This window comes from Hibiscus syriacus, unplaced genomic scaffold, assembly GCF_006381635.1.
Source record: "Hibiscus syriacus cultivar Baekdansim isolate YM2019G1 unplaced genomic scaffold, ASM638163v2 tig00113724_pilon, whole genome shotgun sequence".
NCBI classification, from domain to species: Eukaryota; Viridiplantae; Streptophyta; class Magnoliopsida; order Malvales; family Malvaceae; genus Hibiscus; species Hibiscus syriacus.
Genome location: NW_024063470.1, coordinates 141,714 through 158,560, shown reverse-complemented (window position 1 = coordinate 158,560; position 16,847 = coordinate 141,714). Strand labels below are relative to the sequence as shown.

Here is a 16,847-nt window from a genome sequence, read left to right as displayed (position 1 = left end):
AGAGATTTATTTTGCCACACTTTGATGAATAAAATTTCATAATGGGAATGTTGTTTGGTTAAATGATTTCATATAATACTTTTAAATTATTACATTTTAGTTCCTAAAGAATGCACATCCAATTGAAACTTTTGATGATATCCGATTAAACTGAAATTTGTATGTTACCAATCAGGGATTGATAATGACTAATAATACTAAACTTTATAACCATTGGCTAATGACTAATAATAAGTACTTTATAAATCATTGACTAATGTTTGAAATTGTACAAATTGATTTAATCACCCTATTGTATTAGAGAAGACTATATTCTAACATGTTAGAAGACCGAATGTGGTAAGTTAAATATCTATTAATCTACTGATATGTGTATTGTAATGAATGTTTATCATTGCTCCGCTTTAGTACGCATGTTGATGAGATTTATACATGTCCAATAAGATCCGAGTCTAATGTATGCTCAAGTATCCGTGTCATCCTATGTGATCGAGTATGGGGTGTAACAACCTATAAGCAATGAAAAGTACCAACGAATGTCGACATGAAGCTTCTTAAAATTGACCACCTAATCTACACTTGCTTTTGAACGAGGGAACTTAAAAGACATCATACCTTAAAAGATTTTGATTCAGCACAGCTTTTGAGACTAGAGACTGACATTTTTCCTTTTAACTTGCTTCTTTGTTATTGAGCACGAACTAAGCAGGTCTTCGGATCCTGCTCCAACCCTCCTACAGATAAAGAAACAACTTGCATTTATTACATCTTTGGAACACAACTTTAAGCTTGAATACTTGGTTGCTAACTTGCCATTATATCAAGATTTACTAATCGCACCGACCTAAGCATTTTATATTGTAACATTAAACACCATAAAAAACTCTTGGAAACCAACATGCAAATGCAGAACAAGACCGGTGGCGGATGCAAAGCATCCTCTGGAGTCTGGACGGGTACGCCACCTTAAATCATAGTTTCTTATATTAGATGTTCATTTTACTATAAATGTCCACCTGAAATTTTACTTGTGTGAAATTTACTTGTGCCTACTCATACGAAAAATTTCAATAATTAATATATGTGTGCTCACCCTCAAAAATAGTTCTAGATCCGCCACTTAACAACTACAGATTTTACACGCTAAAAGCTATTACGAGCAAATTTGGTGCTTTGAAAGCCGCACATCTACATTTTACAAAAGCTGAAAAATGAAGCTTTAGAAGCTTGCATGATGAACAACTGACTTATTAGATTTCTCAAACATTTTTTTAGTAGTGCTGGGTTTTAAAAAGCGCGCCTAGGCGCAAAGCAATCATAGGCGCAAGAAAAATCGCCTCTAAAGTTAGGGGCGGAGCGAGGCACGAGAAGGTCAAATGGGCGCTCGCTTTTTATGCTTTTGGGAAGGCACCAAAGCGCCGCCTCTGCCGCTTTGCTGTTCTCTGGCTTCTGCTTTATTTGATTTTTGCTTTGTTGCTACAACAGAGTAGAGTCTAAAGCAACCTAATATAATAAAATTATATAATGGATAGACTCTTGCGTTTTATCCTGTTCCCATCACTTTTCTTTATTAAACATTTCATTAGTCTTTACTCTGATTTCTTATATCAGGTTTTTGCTTTTCATTAGTCTTATCGCTTTTTATTTGGATTTTGCTTTGCCTTCTCTGTTTTTGCTTTCTTTTATAATTACTATTTTATAAATACAAATATTCATATATATAAATAAGAAACACACAAATATAATTATAATTATTTAAGAATCATTTTTTAATATATATATTTTTATAATATTTAAAAATTTTTTACATAATTAACATTTTCATCTAAATTTTTATTAATATAGTCATATTCTTATATCAATTTAAAAATAAATCATTAGAATTCTTACTTATAATAGAAATTCGATATAAAATATTCACTAAATCAAAATTTGTATTACTTTTTAAATAAAATAATAAAAAATCTAGTATTTTATTTTAAACTAATTATTAAATTCACATATCATAAAATTATTAATTTAATTCAAAAATCAAAATACATAACTAACATTATTTTATATATTAAATTCTTTATACTTAAACATATAATTATTATTTATTTAGTGTCACCCTAAGTCTGTTTATGTATTTTGGAAACTAAGGTTTCAAAAGCAAACATTAATGAAGTAACATAGTGTGTGAAGGAGATTAAGTACTTTAGGAGTGTATCAATGGGTAATGTGTATGGATATGTACCAGACTTGATTTCTAATTTTTTTAGCACAAACGGTGCGTCTCACATACGTAAGACGCGCGCCTGCGCCTTGAGCCTAGGCTCCAGGGACTTTTGCGCCTCAGTGCGCCTTTAAAAACCAAGGTGGTGAGATCCATTATAACAGCAGAGCAAGTCTTCAACTATGAGCATTGTCATATGTGTAGTACAACATAGCCTCTACAATTATCACCCATTACTAATTACTACAAATGAAGCAAAGAAAATAGAAAACATCATTACCTCAACAATTTCTCTGATGCAATTCTATTAGCTCTTATAGCACCACGACTTGGCACCCACTTCACAACTCGGTTTGGATCCGATCGCATAGGAGAGTGGATTTTGGTTAGCTTTACAACAACAGATAAAAAATTTGTCAACGATAGTGATTTCTTCTCAAGACTGATATGAAAGGATTGTAATTGCATCATGAAAAAAGAGTACGTAGTCTCTTCCTACTAATAGTCACAAAAAAGGGAGCTCTCATTATTAACTCGAATGACCAAACACAATAAAGATGTTAATGTGAGAAGAGGGGAGAGGGCATACACCCAAACATTCCATCATCTGGTAATAAGCTCTGCCATGCAAAGGTGTATGGCCCTTCCGAGATTCTGAGAAATATCTAGTCCTGAGAGAGATTAACAAGTTCATTTTTTTGGTCAGGTAACACAATTAAAATGCTAAGCTGCAAAGAAAGATGGTTAAAACCAACAGTACCATTCTTTATAACCTGGATCCACAGTGAAACCATACATATCCACTGAATCACATACAGAAAGAGCAAATTCAAGAGCCTTGAGCCCTGTCCCTTTTGCAGATGAACCAAAGGATGCACCTAGCATGAGATATACAGGATTTTTTATCGGAATGTCCTGCATAAGAAAAAGAAAAATATCTTTGAAGTTTATGTCAAAAACAGGGGAAGAGGTGCAGCAACGAGTAAAAGAGGATATCCCCAAAACTTCCGTCTGTCATTTCAAAGCCATTTAAACTTTAGAGGGCATAAACATATAGATTTCAAAATAATGAATGTAGTTGAACAGTCAATTTTTCATAAGAAACTCCACAGGTTTTAACAGGAACAAAGAGACATTTTTTTATATCATTTTGAGAAAATTAATAACAATAATGATAGGCAATCTGCCCATAGACCTCAGGAATTTCAGAACAGTTTTTTTTTTTGATAAGATTTGAAGGTCTCTTTAAAAACCTTCTTCTTGATTAATGGAGCTTGTAAAGAAACTTCTTAATCATCGAAAGGAGAAAAAGAGTGCCTTATAATTTCATTGAAGAAAATAAGAATTACAACCTTGGAAAGAAAAATCCAAGTAGAACCCTTACAACAATTCTTGAGCCTTAAAACCGAACTATAGAAGTCAACAACATAATAATCAACCTATACCAGCCTTTGCTAGAGCATCGGCATCCATATTAGCTGTCCTTGCAATCCATCTAACAACCCCCCGACAGTTTTAAGACACTCAACAATATCTCTAACAATGAAACCATAAACAGCTGGACATAAGACAACCTTATTGATTCAGTCTACTGCAACTCTGCTATCACTCTCTATGATCAACCTATCTTTAACCCTCCCTAGGACAGAGGTAAAGAAAGAGATACCCCTTTGGATAGCTTTAAGTTCCTTCAATGTTGGAGGTCCAGAAACCATCCGGTTCCTGAAAAGAACCAAGGATTGCACCAGAATGATCCCTCATAAGACCACCCAGACCTGATTTTTCCCAATCACAACTAATTGCTGTATCCACATTCAACTTGATGAAACCCATAGGGGGAGGTAACCAAGGGGTTATGGAAGACTTCAAGAAATTGTAGGACGAGTAAGAATCCCCTATAGAAGGATCAGAGATTAAGGAGTCCTTAGGAATAGAAACATCCTTATTCTTTGCTAAATACCAAGAGGCCAGCCTAACTCTTGTTAAGAAGAATAATTCAGTCTGATCGAGCTTCCCCCCTTCAAAAACTATGTAATTCCTGAATTTCCAGATTGTCCAAATAACAGCCCCAGGAATGAAAGTCCAAATTACCGAATTAGATTTCAACTCATCCCAAGCAAGAAGAAAATGTTTTGCTTCTGCAGAAAACACAGAACTAAATCTCCAAAAATTTAGAAATTTATTCCACAAAGACCACGCAACCGAACAGGAGAAGAATAGATGCGAAGAAGATTCTTCAACCATTTTACAAAGAGGGCATAAGCCATCCTCAATACCTTGAACTCCTCTTTTAACCAATTCGAATTTAACTGCAATTTTTTGAAGCACAATTTGCCAAACCAATTTCAGAACAGTTAATAAAGTTAAATAACAGGTAGATAGACATATATTAAGAAAAATATCATAATCACAAAAAGAAACCAGATGGAAATTTATACTAACCCGAATCATCTGGTTCATAATGTCATGAATTGTAGTTTTGACTATCAAGACCTCCTGCCTTGTTTCTATAAAATTCAAATATTAGAAAGCTTTCAGAATTATGGAAGCATAATAAGTAAACAGAACAAAAATCAATACCATCTAACTCTACAACTTTATCGAGAGCTTTGGCAGACCCTCTGTTAAGAAGCCGAAATGAACTTTTCTTGCCCACATATTCTGTATAATTCTGCAACAGAACATTTAATCATATGGAAAATTTGTGAGAGAAACTGATTAGAAAAAATTAAGTGAATAGAAAAAAATCCAAAGCTGTAAGACAGCAGCTTAACCTCAATAGGGCACCATTCTCTCTAATGACAACATCATAGTTATCTATCTCTTTCCCGAACCTCGTTTTGAGAAGATCCCCTGAGTTACCTATAACAGCACACCAGCCAAATTGCCTTGGAACATAAGGTGGTGTTTCAGGGAGAACAAGTGAAAGCTTCTCCATGCATAAAGTCTTATTTTTACAGTTGTTCCTGCAATACAGAAAGAAGCTCCATAAAATTTGAGCAGCTACATTGTATCTAAGAAACACGGCTTATCTGGCACATCAAATATATCGTTTTTAGGCATGTTATGAAATATCAGTATTATATATTTCATTCTTGACTTTATTTATGTTAACAACGGTACACTACGCAAAAGCAAATATTTGAAATGCTTCAGTCACGAAAAACAGTACTCACAGGAGCACTCCTTTATTAATCCTCCGCCATGCGTACTCCTCCCAACATTTGCTAAAGCATCAATGAATTCCCTAGTGAGTATTGTAGTGCTATTCCTCACCTGAACAACCAACTCACTAAATAACAAATCTTAAACAAGGGGAAATTATACTGGAACAAACAAATAAGGAAATTCACCTGTTCCCATGTAGCGACAGCTTCGCAAAGATTAAACTCAAATGATAACCTTCAACTTCTCCAGTTTTAGGATCCTTCTGTTTACATAAACGAATTCCTCAGCTACAAGTCCACTTAAAGAACAAAATCGCCATCGAATACAAAACAAAGTCATAGAATTGTTAAAAGAAACCTACCATTTGGAGTCGGTGTCACTAGGATAGGTTAGTGTTACTTGACAATAATCCGTACCACTTATAGCTTGTAAACCTAATCCATTTGCAGTCTGTATGAATCATAATACACCAAATTATAAAAAAAAAAAAAAAGAACAGGGAGGAACAAAAACATACAAAATCAACCTAGAGGCTAAAAAAACAAAAACATTATTTAGCAGAATTCCATTACGTCAACACATTTCAAAACAAAATGAATGTGCCCAAGTTAATTTCATTAAATTTAACAAGAAATAATGATAAAAGACTGACCACGCACTTCTGAAAACCACTTTGCAGAGACTGCAGTGCTTCCCAATCTTCATCCCACATTTTGTGAATCTCATCTACAAAACATAACAATGGAAAATTATAGGGAAAAAAAGAAGTACAAATAGGAGAGTCCATTGATGTAGATGAAAATGGCTGACACACCAGAGGCTAAAGCTAGCAGAAAACCCAAATGCAAAACCTTCATTGTTGGGTTTCCGAAGCTTAATAGATGGAAAAATAAGATTTTGCAATGAATCCGAATGAGCAACTCGCAGATCGAGTTTCCTAAGCTAACAAGGCGTGAAGAAAAAATTAATAAGAAAATAAAAAGTATAATATAATCTAAACAATGAACAGTATATGATCTAAGCTCTGCTTAATAAAAGGCCCAAATGGATTTAAGGCGGTGTTCAGTTATTGTTGGGCAATTGTTTGAAATTCAATCTTAAAGTGGATCAGGATCGGTTTATGAAAAATAAAACTCAATAGATTATAAACAACAACAACAAAACCCTATTCCAATATGTAATGGATAAAGGGAGATCAGATTGAGAGCAGCTTCCGTGGAAGACTTCTGATAGTAAAACAATTAAAAATAAAGATAAAATACAATGCATACATAAATAAATAAATTAATAAATATATAATTAAACAGTCTTCATATGCAGTCTTCATATGCGTGTCTGTAATAGAAAATAATACATGCTTTAGTGATAACATCTCTGTCCGATTGAAGGTCGACATCATGGATCCATTTATTCCTACAATTCCATATATTCGTGTGAGGAATAAATCAAATCCTTCGCGGTTCACCATGGAGGCCGTGGAAATCAGCCATTCTTTACATGAATTCCCTTCCCAGCCAACAATAGGGTAAGGAAGGCCCGACAGGCTGAGGATGGGTCTCGACTTTGGGCAGTTCTTAATCGCATGCAGTGTAGTTTCAACCGATTCATTGCATAGATTACAGGTTCCTTCCGCTAGTCGGGCTTGTTTAAGTTTTTCTCCAGTAAGAAGAGCTTCGTGGCAAAATCTCCATCCGAAAATTTTAATCTTAGGGAGGATGTTTGCCTTTGCTATTTAGGTATTCATGGGGCTTGAGAGGACCACCTGAAATTTGTGGATTACTAAATATTGTATAGATCAAAGAAGTGAGTATTGAATTCTGGCAACACATTGTCCCCTGTTGCGTCAAGCTCTCAATCATCATTCCTTTTCGGTTTGGTTTTCATTGCCCGCTGTGCATATGGGATTACGATCTGTTCTCATGTTAATTTCAGTCCAAAAACTTCCTGGAAAATTGTTGCAAGCAAATGTTTTTAATTTTCTCAGAGTTCCAATGGTTTTTGTCAAACATTAACACTGTTACCCTGTGAATCCTCGACCCTACGAACCTCCTACATGCGAGACGTACTCTGCGAACAACTAACAATAACTACGTGTCAAGCACCCTTAGCGCTTGCAAGCATAATCTACGTACAATCACAATCGATCACGTGTCAATACACGTGGTCTCGTCTAATAACTAATCGGTCTATGACATCACTTCTTGCAATATCCAATCAACACCAATCTTACGAGAACTCCCAAGCGATACTTGTCTATAACATTATAAAGAGCCATGCAAATACGAAACGTGGAAAGAGGAGACTCACTCCACCATAATCTAGGTAACACCGTACTATCTTCCAGCCACTCTCTACGGCTGTCGACTATCTTACAAATCAACAAACACACTATTACATTATCCTAATATAAATGAAAGCATATTAAAGTCAAGAAAGAGGAAACTTCTTTCATGTAATTTCAGTCAAGAAGGAGGAAACTTCTTTCATGTAATTTCAATCAATACATCGAAAGAAAAAAAAAAGGGTAAGCTTTGCCCATGCTGTTCTGCCCTTAAGTCTTCAAGATGTTAGACAACCAAAAATCTCAAGATTCTCATTTGACGCAGTTGCCATCATGTCTTTATTTCTTTCGTTTTTACAATAAATCCAAATTTTGTCATCTTTTTCATATGATAATTCATTATAATTAATCATTATTCTCTCTCCTCTTCTTATTTTTATATTATTCAAGACGGGAAACCTTTTTGCATGTTAATTTTGAACTACATGTATGTGTGTTAACTCCATCGTATATTCTCAAATTAGTTTTAAACTTAAAAATACTATAATGAAATCTTTAAATTATCAATATTGTTTTGAACAAACTCTTTCTTCATTCCAACAATTTGTTTTAGCATTAAATGGCAACTCAAATTTAACGTGAAGCATTTTTAAAATATATAAATTAAATTCTATACAAATGTGCATATATTGCATGGATAGTTTGGACTTGACAGAGATCCTATGCTGATTTAAAATGCAAGGATATAGAGTTCGCAGTGAGGTACAAAGTGTTCCTCAAGATTTCCCCATAGAAGAAAGCGTTACGTTTTTGGCACAAAGGAAAGTTGACCCCATGCTTCATAGGACCTACTAAAGAGAGTTAGACCAGTGGCTTATCAGTTGACCTTACCACCAGAGTTAGAGTGCATTCACAATGTGTTCCATGTATCCATGCTCAGAAGGTATTGTTCCTGTAACATCCTCAATATCGGGTTAGTGACCAAATTGTAAAGTTTCAGAATTTGGTGACTAAAGTAGAAGAATGAAAGAATTAATGATTATTTGAATATATATATATTGAAGGTTATTTGGTAATTATGGAAGAATTGAAAGGGTATTATGGTCTTTTTATGTAAAAGATAATTATCTCTTATTTAAAGAGATAAGCTGATGGGTAAGGAAGTATCTACATTCTTCTTCCTTCTTCTTCCCGTGGGTTACTTCATAAAGGTAAGTTTAATTTTAGTTGGTTAATTCTTTCGTTTTAAAGCTTGTTTTGACTCTTGGGATATTAAGAAAGATTAAGGAAAGCTTTAGGGGGCTTAAACCTCAAAGATTAACAAGTTATGAGAAATTAAGAAGAATAAGTTTTTAAGTGAATTTTTGATATGGAAGGAGTTAATAGATTGTGAAGTTGAATTTGACTTGTCAAGGATTAAATTAAGAGGTAGGAAGTGTTAGAATTGGAATTAGAACATATTGGAATTTTGGTATGATTTTTGAATCTTATATGGAAGATAGAATTTTGAGTTTAAAGAAGGGATTATGGAGTAGAAATGAGTGTAAATATGTGTATGAAGTTAAGAATATTAAAGGGAGTGAAGTATGATGTGTTGAGCTGAAAATGAGGATTTTCGGGCTGAAATATGATTCTGGGCAAGGGGGAATCGGTACCCATTCAAGGGGAACCGATACCCCTTCAAGCGAATATGAATTTCCAGTATGTCATAGGGGAACCGATTCCCCCATGGGGGGGAACCGATTCCCCCTAAAGGAAAATTGGGAATGTGGGTTTAATTAGTTAGTTTAAGTTGCTAGTATCCAATTGCAAGGTGTAGGTATCTAATTATGATCTCGAAATGTACGTTTATGTAGATTCTACGCATAAAGCAATTCCGGAACGTTTGGCAAGTAAGATCAATCAAGGGAACGATAAGAGATGGGAATTGACTAGTGAGGCCAGGTGAGTGCATATTCGATAGTATATGATGTGCGATGGAATAAGACTTGCGATGAGTCTATTTTCCTGAAGTGTTACACATGAATGCATGATTAAAGACATGAGGTGAATATGCATGTATGTATGCTTTATTATATGGATCGATTTGTTCTTTTATGTGTTAAATGATAAAGTATAAGTAATTACATAAGAAAGGTTATGAATTAGATGAGATGCAAACTATGTGATCATGGTAAAATATAATTATATGATTATATGATAAGTGAAATAAGCGGGATATATTGATCTATAGGATGAAGTGAGAATAGTACACTAACTAGGAGATTTGAACATAAATGATAAGATGAACATATAAGATAAGCTAGAGGGGAAAGATTCATATGTTTAAGTAAAGCTATAACACATAGGTTGAATGATAGAAATTTGTGAAGTTATATGAGAATATTATACGAGTTATATGAAATTGAATTAAGTAAACATATTAGATTATACATAAAGAAATAATAAAAGTGAGATGTTTATAAGTCTGACATAGATGAATATGAATATGAATTATAAGAGTGCTATATGATTTATATTAGGATAAATCTTGAGGATAATATATATACACATATAGAGATATGAAATGAAATGAAATGAGTTATAGGAATACTAATTATGTGATGAAATGGTGGATTACCTGAACATGTGAATATATAGTCTAAGAGAAGGCATAAGATTAAGATATAAGTAATGTGACTATAAGTATAGATATGTGCTCTAAGTGATATGACTTATAAGTATTTCTATTATAATGTTACATGATATGTATGTATGTTAAAGGAATTATGTTATGGTATAAGAATTGATAGGAAATATATATGTGAAAACAAGTATATGCTACGAGAAAACTTATGACTATAAGCTACGGGAAAGTTGTTCTAGGTGTTTCGATATATTATATGAAGTATATGATCTTATGTGAACAAGATATGATAAGTATGTTTATATGAATAAGGTGATTGGGTGAGAAATGATCTACGGTAAATGAACTACGTGATATGTGAAAGTGAATTACAGTGTATGTGTATATTGAAATGAAATAAATGATAACGCCCATGTTATGTGTCTGAGAGCTAGGGGTATAGTTGGCATGCCAAGAGTCGAGGGTTTATTCGGTTCTTTAGGACATATGTATATCCTTTGGAACCTGTGTGAAGTCTTGAAAGACACATACTTGATCCATAGTATATGTATATGATTCTTAAGGAATTCTACGTGGTCCTTATGGACATAATTCTACGGCACTTCAGTGCAATTCTACGGGCACTTCGGTGCAATTCTACGGGCACTTCGGTGCATTTATACGAGCTGTGGTGACAGCATAGTGCACAACCTCTATAGACTCACATATCGATAGTTCTCACATATGTACATGGGCTAATCCAGAGATATGAACAAATATAAGTTAGTGGTATGATAATGCTATAGAAAGGATATGATGTTGTGTGTATAGTGTTGGATTGAAAAAGTATGTGATTATGTGATAACATGTGAATGATGAATTATGTGTATGTATGTATTTACTGCGATTAATCTGATATGATTCTATACGATATGAAAAATGCCTGGAATTTCTATAACATGATAGAACAGAACATGCATGTATCAATATATGTTTTAAAGTGCATTATAAGCGATTATGCCTCACTAAGTCTTCGACTTAGCGTGTGATGTTTCACACGTAGGTTTCGAGAAAAGTAAGGAGGATGCGGAGCAAGACAGGTCAGTTTTCCTTACCAAAAGATCAGATCAGAAATATTGGATAAAGTATGTTTTTGGTTATGTATAAAGTGTTGGCATGTAATAAGTCATTAAGTACGAGCACTCTGATAAAGTCTGTATTTTGTTTTAAATAAAGTTTTAAATTTCCCGGGATTTTTCTTAAGAGTCAAGGTTTGAAAAGTCAATGTGACACTTCGGACTCGTATCCGGGTCGGATACGGGTTGGGGTGTTACATTTAATGGTATCAGAGCTATGGTTTAGCCGATTCTCGGCATAAACCGAAGTCCAAAAGGTCAAAAAGGTGTACATGCCAACATATATTGAAAAATTTCTGATCTGATAGTGTAAGGAATACGTTGTCTTGCTAATAAAATAAGAATGGTTTAATACAGTAGAAATCCGATCGTGATAATTTCGAAGTAAGTGAAAGGTGATATTCCTGATGGTGATAGCTATTCACTTGCCCTGGCCAGGCAGGATGAAGAGGACACCTCAGGAAAGCCTAAGATCAAAAGTTGATTTCAGAAAGCTGAAATCATATCTGAATGATGATAGAAAGTTTTCATCGTTTGAAATCGGAAAATGATATAGAGTTATTATGTGATTAAGATAGAATATGGTGAACGGGTGTTACATTTAACACCATAAGAATGTTAAAAAGATCTAATGACGTGATGAGTACGTATAGAATAACTTAAGGATAAGTACATCATTGACAAGCGTATAAGATGTATATGTCAGAGCTTATGAGTTTGGAACGAAGTGATAATATTGCGCATAAACAAGAGTATGTTTATGATAAGGGTTTGCAGTTAAGATGGGAAAAGTTAGCATTGACTAACTAAAGTACGTGATAAAAATGTACTGGAATTATAAGATTATAAGATATTTTCAGGATATAATAACCAGATCTGCAATGGATCTGGATACAGTTGTATATTTGGATCATAGTAAGGAGGTATAGTAAAGGAAAAAGGAAAAAGAATTGGTATATTTAAATAAAGCTGAGGATTGATAAGAAGAGTTTGAGAATATGTATATCGATGATCAGATTATAGGACACAGGAAGTCAGAATGTTGAGTATGAATAAAAGAAATTTCGGGATATAAGAGAATAGAGGTGAAATTGATAAGCTGAGTAAGTGAATTTTTAAGATAATTTCGATTTGACAGGATGTATGTGTTTGGTGGATTAGGGTTTGTACCCTAGATTGAACATATATTATTGACTAGCTGTCAGAGTAAAGTGAGAATAATAAGATTGAAGGAAAAGGTAAAGTTGAGTTAGTTGATTATGATGTGAATTTGAATATGATTGTATATCCTGAGCAGATAGCTATGATGTAGAAACTGAGATAAGTATTTGCATGGAATCTTCAGGAAGAAAAATACAAGTATAAGAATGATAAAGAATAAAGTTATGTATAAGAAATGGGTTATTAAAGTAATGAGGATGGAATGAAGATTGGTACATAAAGATGAGTATAAGTGATAAGACAAGAGTATGGGAACATGAAAGGAAATATAGGATTATGTATAAGGAATAAGGAATAAAGAAATGAAAGAGATTGATTTAAAGGATCAGATACGATGACTATGGAAGTACAGAGGACAATTTTGTTATAGAAATAAGACAAGTGTGCAAGGTGATGTGAAAATATTGTTTGACTCCTTGAAGTATAGATTTAATCACGTTGAAGAAGATTTAAAGTTGTGTTTTGGTCAAATGATGACGAAATACAAGTTTGGTATGGTTAAAGGTAATAAAGATTGATAAAGAATTTGATTGATTAAGGATTTTGAGTGATAAGAACTGATGCTATTGGTTATATGATAAGTAACATGATAAGTATGTATAAAGGAAAAAGGTAGTTGAAGAACTAAGAGAAAGAAAGATTAAGTAAAGGAAGCAACATAAAAACATTGGAATATATGTTCTTACTAAGTTGTTCAGTGAAAATTCGAGGACGAATTTTTTTAAAAAGGAGGGGAGATTTGTAACATCCTCAATATCGGGTTAGTGACCAAATTGTAAAGTTTCAGAATTTGGTGACTAAAGTAGAAGAATGAAAGAATTAATGATTATTTGAATATATATATATTGAAGGTTATTTGGTAATTATGGAAGAATTGAAAGGGTATTATGGTCTTTTTATGTAAAAGATAATTATCTCTTATTTAAAGAGATAAGCTGATGGGTAAGGAAGTATCTACATTCTTCTTCCTTCTTCTTCCCGTGGGTTACTTCATAAAGGTAAGTTTAATTTTAGTTGGTTAATTCTTTCGTTTTAAAGCTTGTTTTGACTCTTGGGATATTAAGAAAGATTAAGGAAAGCTTTAGGGGCTTAAACCTCAAAGATTAACAAGTTATGAGAAATTAAGAAGAATAAGTTTTTAAGTGAATTTTTGATATGGAAGGAGTTAATAGATTGTGAAGTTGAATTTGACTTGTCAAGGATTAAATTAAGAGGTAGGAAGTGTTAGAATTGGAATTAGAACATATAGGAATTTTGGTATGATTTTTGAATCTTATATGGAAGATAGAATTTGAGTTTAAAGAAGGGATTATGGAGTAGAAATGAGTGTAATATGTGTATGAAGTTAGGAATATTAAAGGGAGTGAAGTATGATGTGTTGAGCTGAAATGAAGGATTTTCGGGCTGAAATATGATTTCTGGGCAAGGGGGAATCGGTACCCATTCAGGGGAACCGATACCCCTTCAAGCGAATATGAATTTCCAGTATGTCATAGGGGAACCGATTCCCCCATGGGGGGGAACCGATTCCCCCTAAAGGAAAATTGGGAATGTGGGTTTAATTAGTTAGTTTAAGTTGCTAGTATCCAATTGCAAGGTGTAGGTATCTAATTATGATCTCGAAATGTACGTTTATGTAGATTCTACGCATAAAGCAATTCCGGAACGTTTGGCAAGTAAGATCAATCAAGGGAACGATAAGAGATGGGAATTGACTAGTGAGGCCAGGTGAGTGCATATTCGATAGTATATGATGTGCGATGGGAATAAGACTTGCGATGAGTCTATTTTCCTGAAGTGTTACACATGAATGCATGATTAAAGACATGAGGTGAATATGCATGTATGTATGCTTTATTATATGGATCGATTTGTTCTTTTATGTGTTAAATGATAAAGTATAAGTAATTACATAAGAAAGGTTATGAATTAGATGAGATGCAAACTATGTGATCATGGTAAAATATAATTATATGATTATATGATAAGTGAAATAAGCGGGATAATATTGATCTATAGGATGAAGTGAGAATAGTACACTAACTAGGAGATTTGAACATAAATGATAAGATGAACATATAAGATAAGCTAGAGGGGAAAGATTTATGTTTAAGTAAAGCTATAACACATAGGTTGAATGATAGAAATTTGTGAAGTTATATGAGAATATTATACGAGTTATATGAAATTGAATTAAGTAAACATATTAGATTATACATAAAGAAATAATAAAAGTGAGATGTGTTTATAAGTCTGACATAGATGAATATGAATATGAATTATAAGAGTGCTATATGATTTATATTAGGATAAATCTTGAGGATATATATATATACACATATAGAGATATGAAATGAAATGAAATGAGTTATAGGATACATAATTATGTGATGAAATGGTGGATTACCTGAACATGTGAATATATAGGTCTAAGAGAAGGCATAAGATTAAGATATAAGTAATGTGACTATAAGTATAGATATGTGCTCTAAGTGATATGACTTATAAGTATTTCTATTATAATGTTACATGATATGTTATGTATGTTAAAGGATTATGTTATGGTATAAGAATTGATAGGAAATATATATGTGAAAACAAGTATATGCTACGAGACAAAACTTATGACTATAAGCTACGGGAAAGTGTTCTAGGTGTTTCGATATATTATGAAGTATATGATCTTATGTGAACAAGATATGATAAGTATGTTTATATGAATAAAGGTGATTGGGTGAGAAATGATCTACGGGTAAATGAACTACGTGATATGTGAAAGTGAATTACAAGTGTATGTGTATATTTGAATGAAATAAATGATAACGCCCATGTATGTGTCATGAGAGCTAGGGGTATAGTTGGCATGCCAAGAGTCGAGGGTTTATTCGGTTCTTTAGGACATATGTATATCCTTTGGAACCTGTGTGAAGTCTTGAAAGACACATACTTGATCCATAGTATATGTATATGATTCTTAAGGAATTCTACGTGGTCCTTATGGACATAATTCTACGGGCACTTCGGTGCAATTCTACGGGCACTTCGGTGCAATTCTACGGGCACTTCGGTGCATTTATACGAGCTGTGGTGACAGCATAGTGCACAACCTCTATAGACTCACATATCGATAGTTCTCACATATGTACATGGGCTAATCCAGAGATATGAACAATATAAGTTAGTGGTATGATAATGCTATAGAAAGGATATGATGTTGTGTGTATAGTGTTGGATTGAAAAAGTATGTGATTATGTGATAACATGTGAATGATGAATTATGTGTATGTATGTATTTACTGCGATTAATCTGATATGATTCTATACGATATGAAAAATGCCTGGAATTTCTATAACATGATAGAACAGAACATGCATGTATCAATATATGTTTTAAAGTGCATTATAAGTGATTATGCCTCACTAAGTCTTCGACTTAGCGTGTGATTGTTTCACACGTAGGTTTCGAGAAAAGTAAGGAGGGATGCGGAGCAAGACAGGTCAGTTTTCCTTACCAAAAGATCAGATCAGAAATATTGGATAAAGTATGTTTTTGGTTATGTATAAAGTGTTGGCATGTAATAAGTCATTAAGTACGAGCACTCTGATAAAGTCTGTATTTTGTTTTAAATAAAGTTTTAAATTTCCCGGGATTTTTCTTAAGAGTCAAGGTTTGAAAAGTCAATGTGACACTTCGGACTCGTATCCGGGTCGGATACGGGTTGGGGGTGTTACAGTTCCAATCTTTCTCATGTTTTACCCCTAGAATAAATAGAGGTGAGCCCAGACATAACTTATGAAGAGGAACCAATCAGAATCTTGGCAAGAAATGTAAAAGAGCTAAGGAACAAGAAGATTCATTTAATGAAAGTATTGTAGAAGAACCATGGTATTGAGGAAGCGACCTAGGAAACCGATGAGGACATGTTGCTTCAGTACCCTCACCTTTTTTATTCAGGTAAATTTTGAGGATAAAATTTTAATTAGGAGTGGAGAGTTATAACACCCTGAATCTCTAGTTAGGAGTTTTGGGCTAACCCGATAGAGCATTGTAATAAATCCATTAACTTGTAGTGAACCATAACCCAAGTTTAAGTGAAATTGGGCTTGGATTGAGGCCAAATGTTACAAAAAATGGTACCTTTGAATTATGACCAAAAGTTAGAAGGACCAAAGAGAGAATTATACCATTTTTGTTATGAAATGTTGAAATCTTTTAATGAG

At 33.5% G+C, this 16,847-nt stretch overlaps 1 pseudogene; it reads right to left on the bottom strand.

The window, feature by feature from the left end:
- Positions 1 to 649: 649 nt before the first annotated feature.
- LOC120187295 lies at positions 650 to 6,263 on the bottom strand (annotated as a pseudogene).
- Between the last annotated feature and the right edge of the window lie 10,584 nt (positions 6,264 to 16,847).